Source organism: Mauremys mutica, chromosome 17 (genome assembly GCF_020497125.1).
Source record: "Mauremys mutica isolate MM-2020 ecotype Southern chromosome 17, ASM2049712v1, whole genome shotgun sequence".
Taxonomy (NCBI): Eukaryota; Metazoa; Chordata; order Testudines; family Geoemydidae; genus Mauremys; species Mauremys mutica.
Genome location: NC_059088.1, coordinates 19,513,911 through 19,528,030, shown reverse-complemented (window position 1 = coordinate 19,528,030; position 14,120 = coordinate 19,513,911). Strand labels below are relative to the sequence as shown.

At 48.3% G+C, this 14,120-nt stretch overlaps 1 long non-coding RNA gene across 2 annotated transcripts in view; it reads right to left on the bottom strand.

The window, feature by feature from the left end:
• The window catches only part of LOC123352058, a 41,352-nt gene extending 30,809 nt beyond the window's left edge, over window positions 1-10,543 (bottom strand). For both annotated transcript variants that reach the window (XR_006574092.1, XR_006574091.1), the window contains exons 1-2: window positions 10,414-10,543; window positions 5,249-5,563 (exon numbers count right to left, since the gene is read on the bottom strand). This is a non-coding gene — a long non-coding RNA (uncharacterized LOC123352058). The remainder of the gene's footprint in view (window positions 1-5,248; window positions 5,564-10,413) is intronic.
• Window positions 10,544-14,120: the final 3,577 nt, after the last annotated feature.

The window sequence follows — 14,120 nt, the reverse complement described above, 5'->3', positions numbered from 1 at the left end:
TTGATATCTTTTATCAGAGGGGGAGCCGTCTTAGTCTGGATCTGTAAAAAGCAACAAAGAGTCCCGTGGCACCTTAAAGACTAACAGATGTATTGGAGCATGAGCTTTCGTGGGCAAATCCTCACTTTCAGACGCATGTACTGGAAATTTCCAGAGGCAGGTATAAATATGCAGGCCAGAATCAGTCTGGAGATAACAGGGTTAATTCAATCAGGGAGGATGAGGCCCTCTTCTAGCAGTTGAGGTGTCAGCTCAGAATTAAACAAAGGCTGTGAATGGCTTGCCAACTACAAAAGCAGTTTCCCCTGGGTCCAGGGGTGAGGCAAAACCAAGCAGCCCATAAGCATTTTCAATCCCCAAACAACCCAGTTGGTCCCAAAACAGCAGCTTCTTGCATGCCCTCTGCCTGCAAATGAGCTAACAGGTCACTTAGGGCCTGATTTCCAGAGCACCCAGTGCTCCCCTTCCCTCCCAAGGGAGTGGCAAATGCTCAGCACCTCTGGGCACTTGCCCAGCCCACTCATTCCTTCTCTTTTCCTGTGTGAGGCAGTGATGAGATCTAGTCTGAAACCCTCACACAATGACCAGAAAATTCCCCCTCAGAATAGCCTGGGTGGAAAATCCCTGAGCCAGAAGGTCCTTAGGATGAACATTTGATGCCTGGTCCTAGAATCATAGATCATTAGGGTTGGAAGGGACCTCAGGAGATCATCTAGTCCAACTCCCTGCCCAAAGCAGGGCCAATCCCCAAATGGCCCCCTCAAGGATTGAACTCATAACCCTGGGTTTAGCAGGCCAATGCTCAAACCACTGAACTATCCTCTACCTTTTTGCAGGCTACTCTGCATGGCTGCAGAGGGCGGTGGCTGTCCATGTATGCGCCTTCCTTCCAGTAGGCCAGGCAGGCTCATCTCCATAGCCTGGTGCCCAGGGAAGGGAGAGGCTGGTGTCCTTGGTGCTCCCAGGGCAGCACAGGGCTCCCCGTGCCTCCCAGCACAACTCTGCTCCCCCAGTTGGGCATTGGAGAAGTAGGGATTTGGAATGGGTTTCCCTTAGAGATCTGACAGCAGAGAGCCACCCATGGGGGCAGAACGGAGTTGGCAGGACCTCCAGCGAGAGGGGTGTGGCTCTGAGCCAGGGGCTGATGGGCATGGTTCTTAGCAGAGTGAAGCACAGCTGATCCAGCCAGGCCAGCTGCACATCTCTAGGAAGAGCCAGGGCAGCCCTCTTCTCCCCACTTCCTTCCCCCTCTCTAAGGAGGGGTCCTCCCAACTCCCTCTGCCTTCCTGGAAAAGCAGCTGCAGCTCTGCTCCCCGCTCCAGGGTGACCAGATCTGCGGTCCGGGTGGGGGAAGGTGTTATCTCAAAGGGGAGCTGTCATGAATAGTTAGTAAAGGGTTAAAGCATAGTACCTGGTGGGCATCTGACCTGAGGACCAATCAGGGAAGAGAATTTGAAACTCCTAGGAGGGAACTTTTCCCTCTGTTTGGGGGGGTCTTGGTCTTTGGCCGTTTGGAGTTCAAGAGACCAGACGAGTTAATCAAGTCCCTACAAGTTCCTCCTTTCTGAACTAATTTCTTCTAGTCAAGATAGTGAGTATTAGAAAGATACTTTGTGTCCTTATCTAATAATCCTATGGTTGCAATTCTGTGTGTTTGTTATTGATTATTCTTAATTCTGCTTGTACTGGTTGTACTGAGAAAGAGAGAGGATTCTCTCCAGAACTTAGCAAGGTTATACCCTATGAGTGCCCAGCTTGGATTCATAGAGATTCTATATTTTCTTTTGTTCTCTTAATAAATTCTTTTCTTTTCTTTGGACTTGGTTAATTCCTTCCCTTGGGGAAATTCAGGGGAAGGGGAGGGGGAAGTGGGCTGCTTCCCTGTGTGTGTGAGATTCAAGGCGTTTGAATCCAGGCACCTCTGTCTCCAGAGCAGGCTGGAGAGAGGGAGGAGGGGGGAGGTTCCTCCTCTGTGAATTGATCTGTGTTCCCAAGGGGGGAAAACAGGGGTGTCCCGGCCCACGGAATTGACCGGGTGGTGGCAGCCGAAGGGGAGACCTACCCTAGGATTTTGGGGTGGGGGAAGACATGCGGGTCCTCACTTTGAAACCGCCCAGTTTCAAGTGAGGGTAGACTCCTGACATGGTGGCAGTGGTGTTTCGGACCCAGAGAGAGAGGCAAGGCTTTTCTACCAGAGGCACTCTGAGACAGTTTCAGGGTTACAAGTATTTTCAGTTTTTTGCAGGGCTTTCTGTTACAAAGCCTCCGGTGGAGAGGTACTGGCGTCCATTGTGATACAAGGTACCACTCAGGATTCCTGAGGTGGGGGGAAGTGCTCGCCAAAGTACATTCCCATCCAACAGGAAAAGCAGGTTTGGGGGTTGCAGAGAGAAACCCTCCAGCCAGGTTTTTTTTCTCCCTGTGTCTTTTGAAAGGATCAGAAGACAGGAGAACACAAATCCCTAAGGAATAGACCAGATTTTTCTCAGGGGTATTGTTAGCAGCAGCCTTTCAGCTGGGCTGCTGAGTACAGCAACTCAGAGCAGAGGGAGACAGAGAATTTTTTTTTTTAACTCTTTCCCTCTTTCTCAGTACAAACCAGTAACATTACACAAACCACAATTTGCTATACAAAGGATTGATTTCTCTTTCTTTACTCAAGTTATCATAGGCAGGGGTAGGGACTGTCAAGCAACACATACGGTTCACTGACTGCAGAGGGGTGTGACCAGCACCTGAAGGCACAGACATGACTGACTCAAAGACCGAACTGGAAATTGCTCAAGTAAATTTAAAAATCCTACAGGCACAAAAAGAGAAGGAGGAAGCTGCGTCACCTCATGCCAAAGTTGCTATTAAACAGGAGATTGACAACATGTTGGAGATGGGTATCATCCGCCCTTCTACCAGTGCATGGGCATCTCCAGTGGTTCTGGTTCCCAAACCAGATGGGGAAATACGCTTTTGTGTGGACTACCGTAAGCTAAATGCTGTAACTCGTCCAGACAACTACCCAATGCCACGCACTGATAAGCTATTGAAAAAGTTGGGACGTGCCCAGTTCATCTCTACCATTGATTTAACCAAGGGATACTGGCAGGTACCACTAGATGAACCCGCCAGGGAAAAATCTGCCTTCATCACCCATGCAGGGGTGTATGAGTTTACTGTGCTTCCGTTCGGACTGCGGAATGCACCTGCCACCTTCCAAAGGCTGGTGGATGGTCTACTAGCAGGATTGGAAGACTGTGCAGTTGCATACCTCGATGATGTGGCCATTTTTTCTGATTCATGGCCCGAACACCTAGAACATTTGAAAATGGTTTTAGAGCGCATCAGGCAGGCAGGACTAACTGTTAAGGCCAAAAAGTGTCAAATAGGCCACAACAGAGTAACTTACCTAGGACACCAGGTGGGTCAAGGAACCATCAACCCCCTACAGGCCAAGGTGGAGGCTATCCAACAGTGGCCTGTCCCAAGGTCAAAGAAACAGGTCCAATCCTTCTTAGGTTTGGCCGGATATTACAGGCGATTTGTACCACACTACAGCCAAATCGCTGCCCCACTAACTGATCTGACCAGGAAAACCCAGCCAAATGCAGTTAAGTGGACTGATGAGTGTCAGAAAGCCTTTACCCAGCTTAAGGCAATGCTCATGTCGGACCCTGTATTAAGGGCCCCAGACTTTGACAAACCCTTCCTAGTTACCACCGATGCATCTGAACGTGGGGTAGGAGCGGTACTAATGCAGGAAGGACCGGATCACAACTTCCATCCTGTCGTGTTTCTCAGCAAGAAACTGTCTGAGAGGGAAAGCCACTGGTCCATCAGTGAAAAAGAATGTTACGCCATTGTGTATGCCTTGGAAAAGCTACGCCCATACGTTTGGGGCCGGCAGTTCCAGCTACAAACTGACCATGCTGCGCTAAAGTGGCTTCACACCAACAAGGTAAACAACAAGAAACTTCTCCGCTGGAGCTTAGCTCTCCAAGACTTTGACTTTAACATTCAACACATTTCAGGAGCTTCCAACAAAGTTGCTGATGCACTCTCTCGTGAAAGTTTCCCAGAATCAAGTGGCTAAAAACTGTTCTTAATATGTTTTCATGCTTAGTAGTCGATGTAATAGTGCATGTGTTTTCTTACTCTGGTTGTTTTACAGTTCTAGGAGGAAATCGCCGCCAGTGGATCCCACTGTGACGATTTGGGGGGCGTGTCATGAATAGTTAGTAAAGGGTTAAAGCATAGTACCTGGTGGGCATCTGACCTGAGGACCAATCAGGGAAGAGAATTTGAAACTCCTAGGAGGGAACTTTTCCCTCTGTTTGGGGGGGTCTTGGTCTTTGGCCGTTTGGAGTTCAAGAGACCAGACGAGTTAATCAAGTCCCTACAAGTTCCTCCTTTCTGAACTAATTTCTTCTAGTCAAGATAGTGAGTATTAGAAAGATACTTTGTGTCCTTATCTAATAATCCTATGGTTGCAATTCTGTGTGTTTGTTATTGATTATTCTTAATTCTGCTTGTACTGGTTGTACTGAGAAAGAGAGAGGATTCTCTCCAGAACTTAGCAAGGTTATACCCTATGAGTGCCCAGCTTGGATTCATAGAGATTCTATATTTTCTTTTGTTCTCTTAATAAATTCTTTTCTTTTCTTTGGACTTGGTTAATTCCTTCCCTTGGGGAAATTCAGGGGAAGGGGAGGGGGAAGTGGGCTGCTTCCCTGTGTGTGTGAGATTCAAGGCGTTTGAATCCAGGCACCTCTGTCTCCAGAGCAGGCTGGAGAGAGGGAGGAGGGGGGAGGTTCCTCCTCTGTGAATTGATCTGTGTTCCCAAGGGGGGAAACAGGGGTGTCCCGGCCCACGGAATTGACCGGGTGGTGGCAGCCGAAGGGGAGACCTACCCTAGGATTTTGGGGTGGGGGAAGACATGCGGGTCCTCACTTTGAAACCGCCCAGTTTCAAGTGAGGGTAGACTCCTGACAGGAGCCAAGAGAACTCTGTATGTATGATGGTGGAGGTATCAGGATATCAAACAAGCCCCTTTTGCTCAGAAGAGCAGAAGCAGGTAAGTGTATTGAGGGATAAATTACAAATAAGGGAAGGGGTAAACGTGAACAACAGTAACTATAGAAAACACAAACCAGTAATACAGCAGCTTTACCAAGAAGCATAAAGCTCAGGCCCAAATACATAAGCCACCATGGCAATTAAACGAATAAAACCCCAACTAAGAGAACCCTGATTGTACCTCACTATATCCTAGCATGTCTGTGGCAGAAGTGACGTCCAGGACCTACACTCTTTGGGTAATTGGAAGCCGTGGAGGAGGAACACTAGAGTCCCTCGATGTCGATCGGGGATGGAAGAAGCAGACCGAGAACCCTCTGGTGCTGGTGTCTTCAGGAATAGGAGCAGGTAAGGTGGAATACTTCTTCCTTCTCTTCACTTCAGGAAAGGGTGGTATTCTCCGATGATGCACGGATGCCTCAAAGACCTGAACCACGCACACACAGCCACTAGGATGGACTGCGCCGCTTGTCTGTGGTTACAGTTTTTATGCAGTCTGTGGCAGGAAAACATGGTATGGTCATAGAAGATTAGGGTTGGAAGGGACCTCAGAAGGTCATCTAATCTAACCCCCTGCTCAAAGCAGGACCAATCCCCAAACAGATTTTTACCCCCATTCCCTCCCCCCCTAAAAGGTGGGGAAAGGTGGGAAACAGTCAGAGGCAAAATGTTCTTGAGATGGCCCAGTGGCAGGGAAAAAACAGTTTGATCCAGTCATAACTTAGGTAATAATTGGAGATATACCAATCTCCTAGAGCTGGAAGGGACCTTGAAAGGTCATTGAGTCCAGCCCCCTGCCTTCACTAGCAGGACCAATTTTTGCCCCAGATTCCTAAGTGGCCTCCTCAAGGATTGAACTCACAACCCTGGGTTTAACAAGCCAATGCTCAAACCACTGAGCTATCCCTCCCCCATTAATCAGGATGACAGAGCACAAAGGGGTCATAAGATGGAGTTTACAAGATGTCAGTACAGACTCCATCTTGGATTGCTGCCATATCCTTACAAACTAATTATTAGGAAACATCACACATCTTAATAAACCATTAACAAGATAACAAATCACACCCAACAAAGAGGACGAGGCAGGCAGAGTTTCACGGCTGATGATATTTGGTGACTGAGCTTCTGACTGTCTCCTGCAGCTTGGTTGTGGATTTTTGCACTAATTCAAAATGGCCACACTCTCCCATTACTTTCAATGAGTCTGAAGCCACAGGCTCCCCTAGGTGTTAGGTGGTCCAGGTTTTGCCTGGGGCAATGAAGTTGTCCTTAGTGAAGATGGCCACTGCTACCCATTGTTTCAAAGGGAGTGAAGCCAGGCCTCCTTCAGGGAAGATGGTTGCACCCTGGCTCTGTGGCTAGGAAACTGGAGAGGAAACTCGAGGGGAAGCAGGGAATGGGGAGGGGGTGAGGAGAAAAGAGATTCAGGAGAGAGACCTAGAGGAAGGGGTAGGGCTGCCATCTCTACGGTACAAAAATCCAACACAGCCGGGAAGTCCCATCACACCAGACAGCTGGCTCTGTGTACTGAGTGCCCAGCCACATTTCTGAGGACAGTTACCTCAACAAAAGGGCAATCCTGGGAAAACTGGGACAAATGGCAACCTAGGGACGAGACTACTGGGAACAGGAGGGAATCTGTCGGGTCCTGGGCATGTGGAAACAAGGGTGTGCAGAGAAATAAAGGTAGAGGGAGAGAGAGAGAATGCGACAGGTATGAGACAGTGAAGGGAAACAAGGAGTCTGGAGGCATCTTATAGACTAACAGATTTATTTGGACATAAGCTTTCGTGGGCAAAAAACCCACTTCTTCAGATGCATGGAGTGAAAGTTACAGATGCAGGCATTATATAATGACAGGTGAAGAGAAGGGAGTAAATCACAAGTGGAGAACCAGTGGTGACAGGGCCAATTCTATCACAGTGAATGTAGTCCACTCCCAAAAATAGATGAGGAGGTGTCAATTCCAGGAGGGCGGTTTAGGTTGGATATTAGGAAAAAAACTTTTTCACTAGGAGGGTGGTGAAGCACTGGAATGGGTTCCCTAGGGAGGTGGTGGAATCTCCTTCCTTAGAGGTTTTAAAGGTCAGGCTTGACAAGGCCCTGGCTGGGATAATTTAGTTGGTGATTGGTCCTGCTTTGAGCAGGGGGTTGGACTAGATGACCTCCAGAGGTCCCTTCCAACCCTGATATTCTATGATTCTAAAATGCTTCCCCACAGCTCCTCTTGCAGGGGGCACACACACACACACACACACACACACCCACCCACCCACCCTACCTGTTCTTTTGCCCGTTCTAAACATCCCCTGTGTCTATGCAAAGCTGTGGGTCAATTTCTCTACCTTGATTGGGGAGGAGCTGTGATGGGGAGGTGTGTGAAAGCACTGGGAATGGGATGGGGAGACTTCCAGCCCTTCATCCACCCTAGCTGAAAGAAATTGAACAGAAGGTTGGGGACCTGTCTGACAAGAGTGGGAGCTCTTGAGCCAGCCCTAGTAGACAGATGTCACCTTCTAAATATCACTTATTTAAATTCCTCCTCAATACCCATTTTTTCTGCAAGGACAGGAATTTGGTCACTAGTAGGCCGGCACTGCTCCCTGCTGTAGATTGTTAGCTTCTTGTGGCAGGAACTGGTTCTCTGTGGTTTGTAAGGCACTGTCAGTGCTTACCAAGTAATAATTAATGATGAATCCTGTAATGAAACACAAGTGTCTGCGGTGGAGCTGTTCTCCCACAGCAGCCACCAAGGGTGACTCAGAAATTAATCTGACAGAAATCCGATAGTTCTGTATGTAGAGACTGTTTGTGGAAGACAGATAGTCCCTGTCTCTGTAGCCAAGGTCCTTTAGTAATACGGTGGAGCAACAGACTAATAGCAGAGTTGTGTGCATGGGGGATAGCAGTTACCAGAGAGTAAACCTGGCTTAGAACAACGTTTCTCCAGTGATGGAAAAAACATTTGAAAAACCTTGAAACAGAGAAGGTCTGAAGATTAATTTTACAGACCACTGTAATCAATGTAACTGTGCTTAACCCTGCTGTGAAAGCTGAGTGGGACGCAAAGAAGAAGCAAGTGAATATGTTGACTGCAAAGGGTTCTCTACCCTCACTCTGCAGGCTTTGGCCAACCACAGAGGCATGTTCACGAACACCACTGGGATGTCCAGGAAAGGTGCATGATGCCTGGGTGCTGAGGAGACTGGGTGTTTACCGGCTGGGACAAGCAGGGACCTTATTCCCTCCTAATGACACTGTTCTCAAAGGGGTGTCAATTAGGTTGTGATAACTGGGCCTACACATTTACCCTAACTGTGAACCAAAAAAAAAAATCAATGAACCAAAATGGATGTGTTGGAAAGTAGGCCTAAATGGTAGACAAAATAATGAGAGGCTGGACTATTCCACCCATCACTCCCTTTTGGAGTCCAAAAGCTTTGTCTTTAAAGAGAAAAATTGGCTACTGAAGTGAGATTCACCATCATGGCTGCTGCCACGACTATCTCCTGGGACCCTGAACCTTCATCAAAATCCTGAGAGATGTCCTCACCAGAGCGGGCCAGAGACAGGGAGCCAGATGACATCACCACCTCCACTGGCTCTGGCTAAATCCCGAACACAACCTGGGACATGAAACTTTGTCTGGCCCCTCCCCACCATGTCTCCTTTTCCTTCCCTACCTTATTGAAGGTCTGTAATTTAGCCGTGGTTTGAACTGTTTTAATCAATTTTACTACTGTTAGTTTGTCCTGTTTACTCTTTTTAGACATTTACACAATTAATAATCACATAACACCATGGCAATGTGGGTACTTATAGGCCTGGGCAAGATAAGGGAGCAGCTGATCTAGGACTCGATTAATAAAGAATTAAAGGAGGTCAATATAATTAATGTCAATCAACATGGGTCTATGCAAAATAGATCTTGCAAACTAACTTGATATCTTTTTTGATAATATTACAAGTTTGGTTGATAAAAGTAATAGTATTGAAGTAATATACTTAGACTTCTGTACAGCATTTGACTTGGTATCATGCAACATTTTGATTAAGAAACTAGAATGACACAAAATTAATATGGCACCCATTATATGGATTAAAAACTGGCTAACTGACAGATCTCAACATTTAATTTTACAGGGGGAATCATAATCAAGTTGATGTGTTTCTAGTGGGCTCTCCCAGGGGTTGGTTCCTGGCCCTAGCTACTTAACAATGTTATCAATGACCAGGAAGAAAATATAAAACCATCGCTGATAAAATTTGTGAGTGACACAAAGATTGGGGGAGTGGTGTTGTAGTAACTGGGCCTACATCTTTACCCAAGTTGTGAGAAGCGAGTGAAAGTTCATAAAATGGTCACAGAAATCTGTAACAATGAATGTTGATGGAAAAAGGTAAAAAAGGAGACAGAAGGACTGAATTAGTCCAAACAAAAAGGCCTCCTATTATAACTCAAGGCCTGTGTTAAGATCATGCTTGGTAAACAAGAGATGAGGGGGAATGCAAATCAATGGACCAAAATTGATGTGTTGTAAATTAGGTCTAATTGGTGGATAAAATAATGAAGGGATGGGCTATTTCACCCAAAGCTCTCTTCTGGGGTTTTTAAAAGACAAAGCCATGGGTGTGTGGGGGAAAATGGCTGTAGACTCTCTCACTGCAACTGCTGACCAGGAGATGGGTGGACTAGAAGGAGCGAGCTTCATCATTATGGCTGCCACACTAACCCTTTTTCGGATCCACTGTGACACCACTGGGTCTTTGTCATCTTGCCCCTGAGAGATGTTCTGGTTGGATCAGGCCAGAGAGAGGGACCCAAATGACATTGCCACTTTCATCAGCTTGGCTAAATCCCAAATACCCCTTGGGAGGTGAGATTTTTGTCTCTTGCACTCAGACACCTGCCCACCCTTCTCCATGTGTCTTTCCCACCTTATTTTTTTCTACCACTTTCTGTCATGGAGTGCAGCCCTCACTGCTGGACTGGCGCCTCCTCCTGGCCCTCTGGAGATTAGCTCAAGGCCAATGCTGCCCTCCACGGTCTGCACACCATCACTCTGTCTCTGCTTCTGCCTATGGCCTCTCTCTTAGCTTCTGGAATCACAGCACCCTCTTCACAACTCAGCCCTCTCACTAGCTCGCCTTCCATGTTCCCCCCTTCCAGGGGAGGTGTGCATATCACAGCCCTACTGTCCAGCCACTTCCCCAGTGGTGAGGATCAGGGGACCACTACACCAAGTCCCAGCTCAGGGACCCTGTAAATAGCAGCCTCCTGCTGCACCTCTTTAACTTCTCTATTTCCCTGGGCCACTTCCCCAGCACCTTCTTTTCACTTACCTTAGTGCCCTCAGCTGCTCGGTCCCAGCAGCCAGCCAGGAGCTCCCTCCCACTCTCCTAGTCCCGGCTAGCAGATGCTCTGTTCAAGGTAGTTACAGGTCTCTCAGCCCTCCAGAGACACAGTTTTCACTCCCAGCAGCAACTGACTACCTCTGGCCCTGCAGCCCTTTTTATGTGAGCCTGCTGGGCCCTGATTGGCTGCTCCTCACAGCCTCTCTTCTATTGGCTGCTTCCCACACAGCCTCCCTAGGGCTCTATTAACCCCTTTTATGCCAGTGTGGGATAAACACCGCATCATACAGGTCTGTCGCGTCTTCCGCTGGGGTACGTTCTGCAGTCAGCGCGTAAAGCGAAAATCGCGTATAGTCAAAATTCCATTGAGTGTAATGGCGGGCGGAATCGCCCGCACTACAGGTACAGTATTAAATTGTTATTTTTCTCTTTTTTTGTTTTGTTTTTGCCGACCACACAAAGCTGAATTCGTGCATGTTAAATGCATGTAAGATGAGACAGACCTGTACTCTCCTATTGCCTTCAATCTAATAAGAGGCTGGCTTAGCTGTCCAAGACTATACTTTGCAACTATGGTGTAAGTCCGTGACTAGAGAGGCAACTAAAAGCACTGCCCTAAACAGCCTGATTCTGGTACAAGTTTGGCAGGTCTCAGGGTGGCTGACTGGATCATGGGCTGGGCCTGTGTTTCTCCAACAGTGAGGCTGCAAGTGACAGTCAACTCCAGAGACAGACGCTGCCCTTTCTAGCTTTGCTGTTCTCTTCTTTCCTCTTTTAGAACATAGAACATAAGAACGGCCATACTGGGTCAGGCCACAGGTCCATCTAGCCCAAAATCCTGTCTTCCGGCAGTGGCCAATGCCAGGTGCCCCAGAGGAATGCACAGAATAGGTAATCATCAAGTGATCCATCCCCTGTGTGCTTGTGTGTGTTTGTCTTGTACTCTGAGAAACGGGATTAGACTGTAACAACAGCAGCAACACTGACAGCTGCAGCCCATCTCAACTAATTTCCCTGCATTTGCCCCCAAAGGACAGTAAATAAAATTTTTCATACTATCTAAGAGACTGCCACATAGGCGGGTGGGTGGGAAGGGTAAGGAAGGGAGGGTTCCTTTTAAAGACTTTCTCCAGATAAGGGATCAAGGGTTCGTGTTAAAATGACAACCTTATTTAATACTTTACATTGCAAATGCTAATTGGTTTCCTTCTTGTTCTATATCCTTAATAAAAGATTATTAAGATTTTTGATGGTGGGTTTGCCAGGGGACTAAGCAGGCTGAGGTCTATGTACTTGGAACCCTGAACCATGTTTAAAACCGTGAATACAGTACAGTGACCCTTGGACCCAGGGAGCGGCATGTAGATAAGGAATCAGAAACAGGGCTTCACTTCCGCAGAGCTGCCCTGACACACGCAGAACCGGAGGACGCATCTGGGAGAGGGCTGCAGATGGTGCTTCTTCCCACAGCCTGCAAGGTAAGTGACAGGCTTTCCCTGGGATCTTTCCATCTCCCTCCTCCACAGAGGAGAGCTGGGGAGCTGAGATTTGGGGGGGTGGGGAGAATCTCCCTGAAGTGCAGCTTTCCGGGTGGGAGGCAAATTGAAAGTGAATGTGAGAGGCTGGGTGGGAGGAGGCAGTGCAGTCTGTGATGCTGCAGCAGGACTTTCCCATCCTCTGCCAAGGAGTCTGGAATATTTACATGAGCTCAGCGAAGGAGGTCAGAAAACAGGCCTGAGTCAGCCCCCTGAGGGCTCTCTGAAGGGGATAGGGGAGTCGGGGACCAGGACTACACCCAGCCCTGATGTACACAGGTGGAGCTGCACTGAAATCCAGGTGAAATGCACCTGTTGATGCCAGGGCTCACTTTGCCCTTGTCCCATGAAGTCTGAAGAGTTTGCAGAGTGATCTGAACAACCCCGAGAGTGGTTTTCATTTTGGTTGCTCTGAGTTGTCCCCGCAGAGCGGGCTGTCATCTGCTGAGCCAGTTCACATGCACACAGGGACTGTGCTGGGCCTGGCTCCTGAAGCGCAGAGAAAATCTATGTGGGGAGAGCAGGTTGCAACGGGCAACCCCCCGTGCAAATCATCTTTCCATGCCCTGTGGCACAAACTGGGATGATCTAGCCCCTGGGGTTTTTCTCTACCATTTGGAAAACAAAACATGGTGCCCCCCAAAGTCCTGAGCTCTGGGAGTTTTCTCAGAGATAGAGAAGTTCACCCCTAGAAGTGTGGAGGTGCACTGCAGGAGGAGACGGCAAAGGGGCTGCACAAGGTCCAAGTGCAGAGTGAGAAACTGCAGGAAAGGGAGAAATGGTGGGAAAAGAGCAAACTGCTGGGCTTGCTTCCCCACCGATGTAAATCAGGAGTAACATCACTGGAGAGAACAGAGTTAAACTGGGGCACAACCAGGGTGAGAGATGACGCCAGCCATGTGGGCTAGAAAGGAATTTTGGATAACAAGGAGCATTTAGCCCAGGGCTGCTGCCAGCATGGGCACCAGGACAGAGTGGAGGTGGTTTTCAGGCTAACAGGAGCTGGTTGGGCCCCCAGGATAGGTTAAGGTAGCCCTGAGGTGCTGCTTTAAATTGCACCATGGTTGCAATGGCCCCTGTGTGCTTTTTTCTCCATATACTGCCCACATGCCATTCTGCCCCGGCCTGCCCTGGAGCATCCCTTGTGCTGGGGCCTCCTGCTCCTGGGCTGCAGGGCAACAATAAACCTAATTCTCCTTTGCCTTGTTCTGAGATGATCACAGGTACCAGGAACTTAGTCCTCCCCAGGTGTAAGTGTGATGGTCGCCATGTTGGCCAACACACCAAGGACTGAACCAGGGACATCCAGAGCTAAAAGCATGGCCAAGTACAGGTCCAAAGTGTTGTAGCTGGGGCCTGTAACACCTTGTATCCTTTGCAGATCAGCACAGTGGAACATGAAATACCCACTCATCACTGGGTTACATGAGCCCAGGGAAGTGCATGGGGTGACACTTAGATAGATTTGACCATTGATTTAGAGCAAATGAAAGGGAATGACAGGGAATGGAAACATGTTCTATTTAGGATGGATCATTTAATATAAAGCATTTTGTAGGCCACAGTTCTCCACTCAAACCCCACATGCAGGTGTGAGGTCACACTGTGTGGAAAGTGCTATTTTCCTCCACAAAATGGCACCCTCCATGCAGCGTGACCTTGCATGTGTGTTGAGTGCAAGGACATGTTGTGCGGAGGATGCCACTGTGCGAGCAAAATGGCAGCCTCCATGCGGCAAAAGTGCCAGAATGCCGTTCTGGCACAGTCCGGCTCTATCACGCCTGTGGCTGAAACTGCTTAAGTGTGAGTTGCCTGTCATACCCGGTGGGGCTGGTGGGAGACGGTCAGCAATCCGCAGGCAGACCAAACCCCATGATGTCATCTTTTTTTAATTCCATCATGTCTGAACCAATCTTATAGGTTTTGAACGTTTGGGGTTAGCAATACTGCGATTCGTAGAGCTCTCTGAGGTTTGTGAATGAGAATCCCGAGATAGATGCTGAGTGTTATTAACTCAGAGACAGGAGCCCTTTATGGAGGGCATCAACCGTCTTCATAGATTTCTCTGAAGATGTAAAACACTAAGAACAAAATGTGAGACTGTCTCAGCTGTAGAGCGAAATGATCTCCCTGCCTCTGTCTGATGTACGTTTTCCTCTC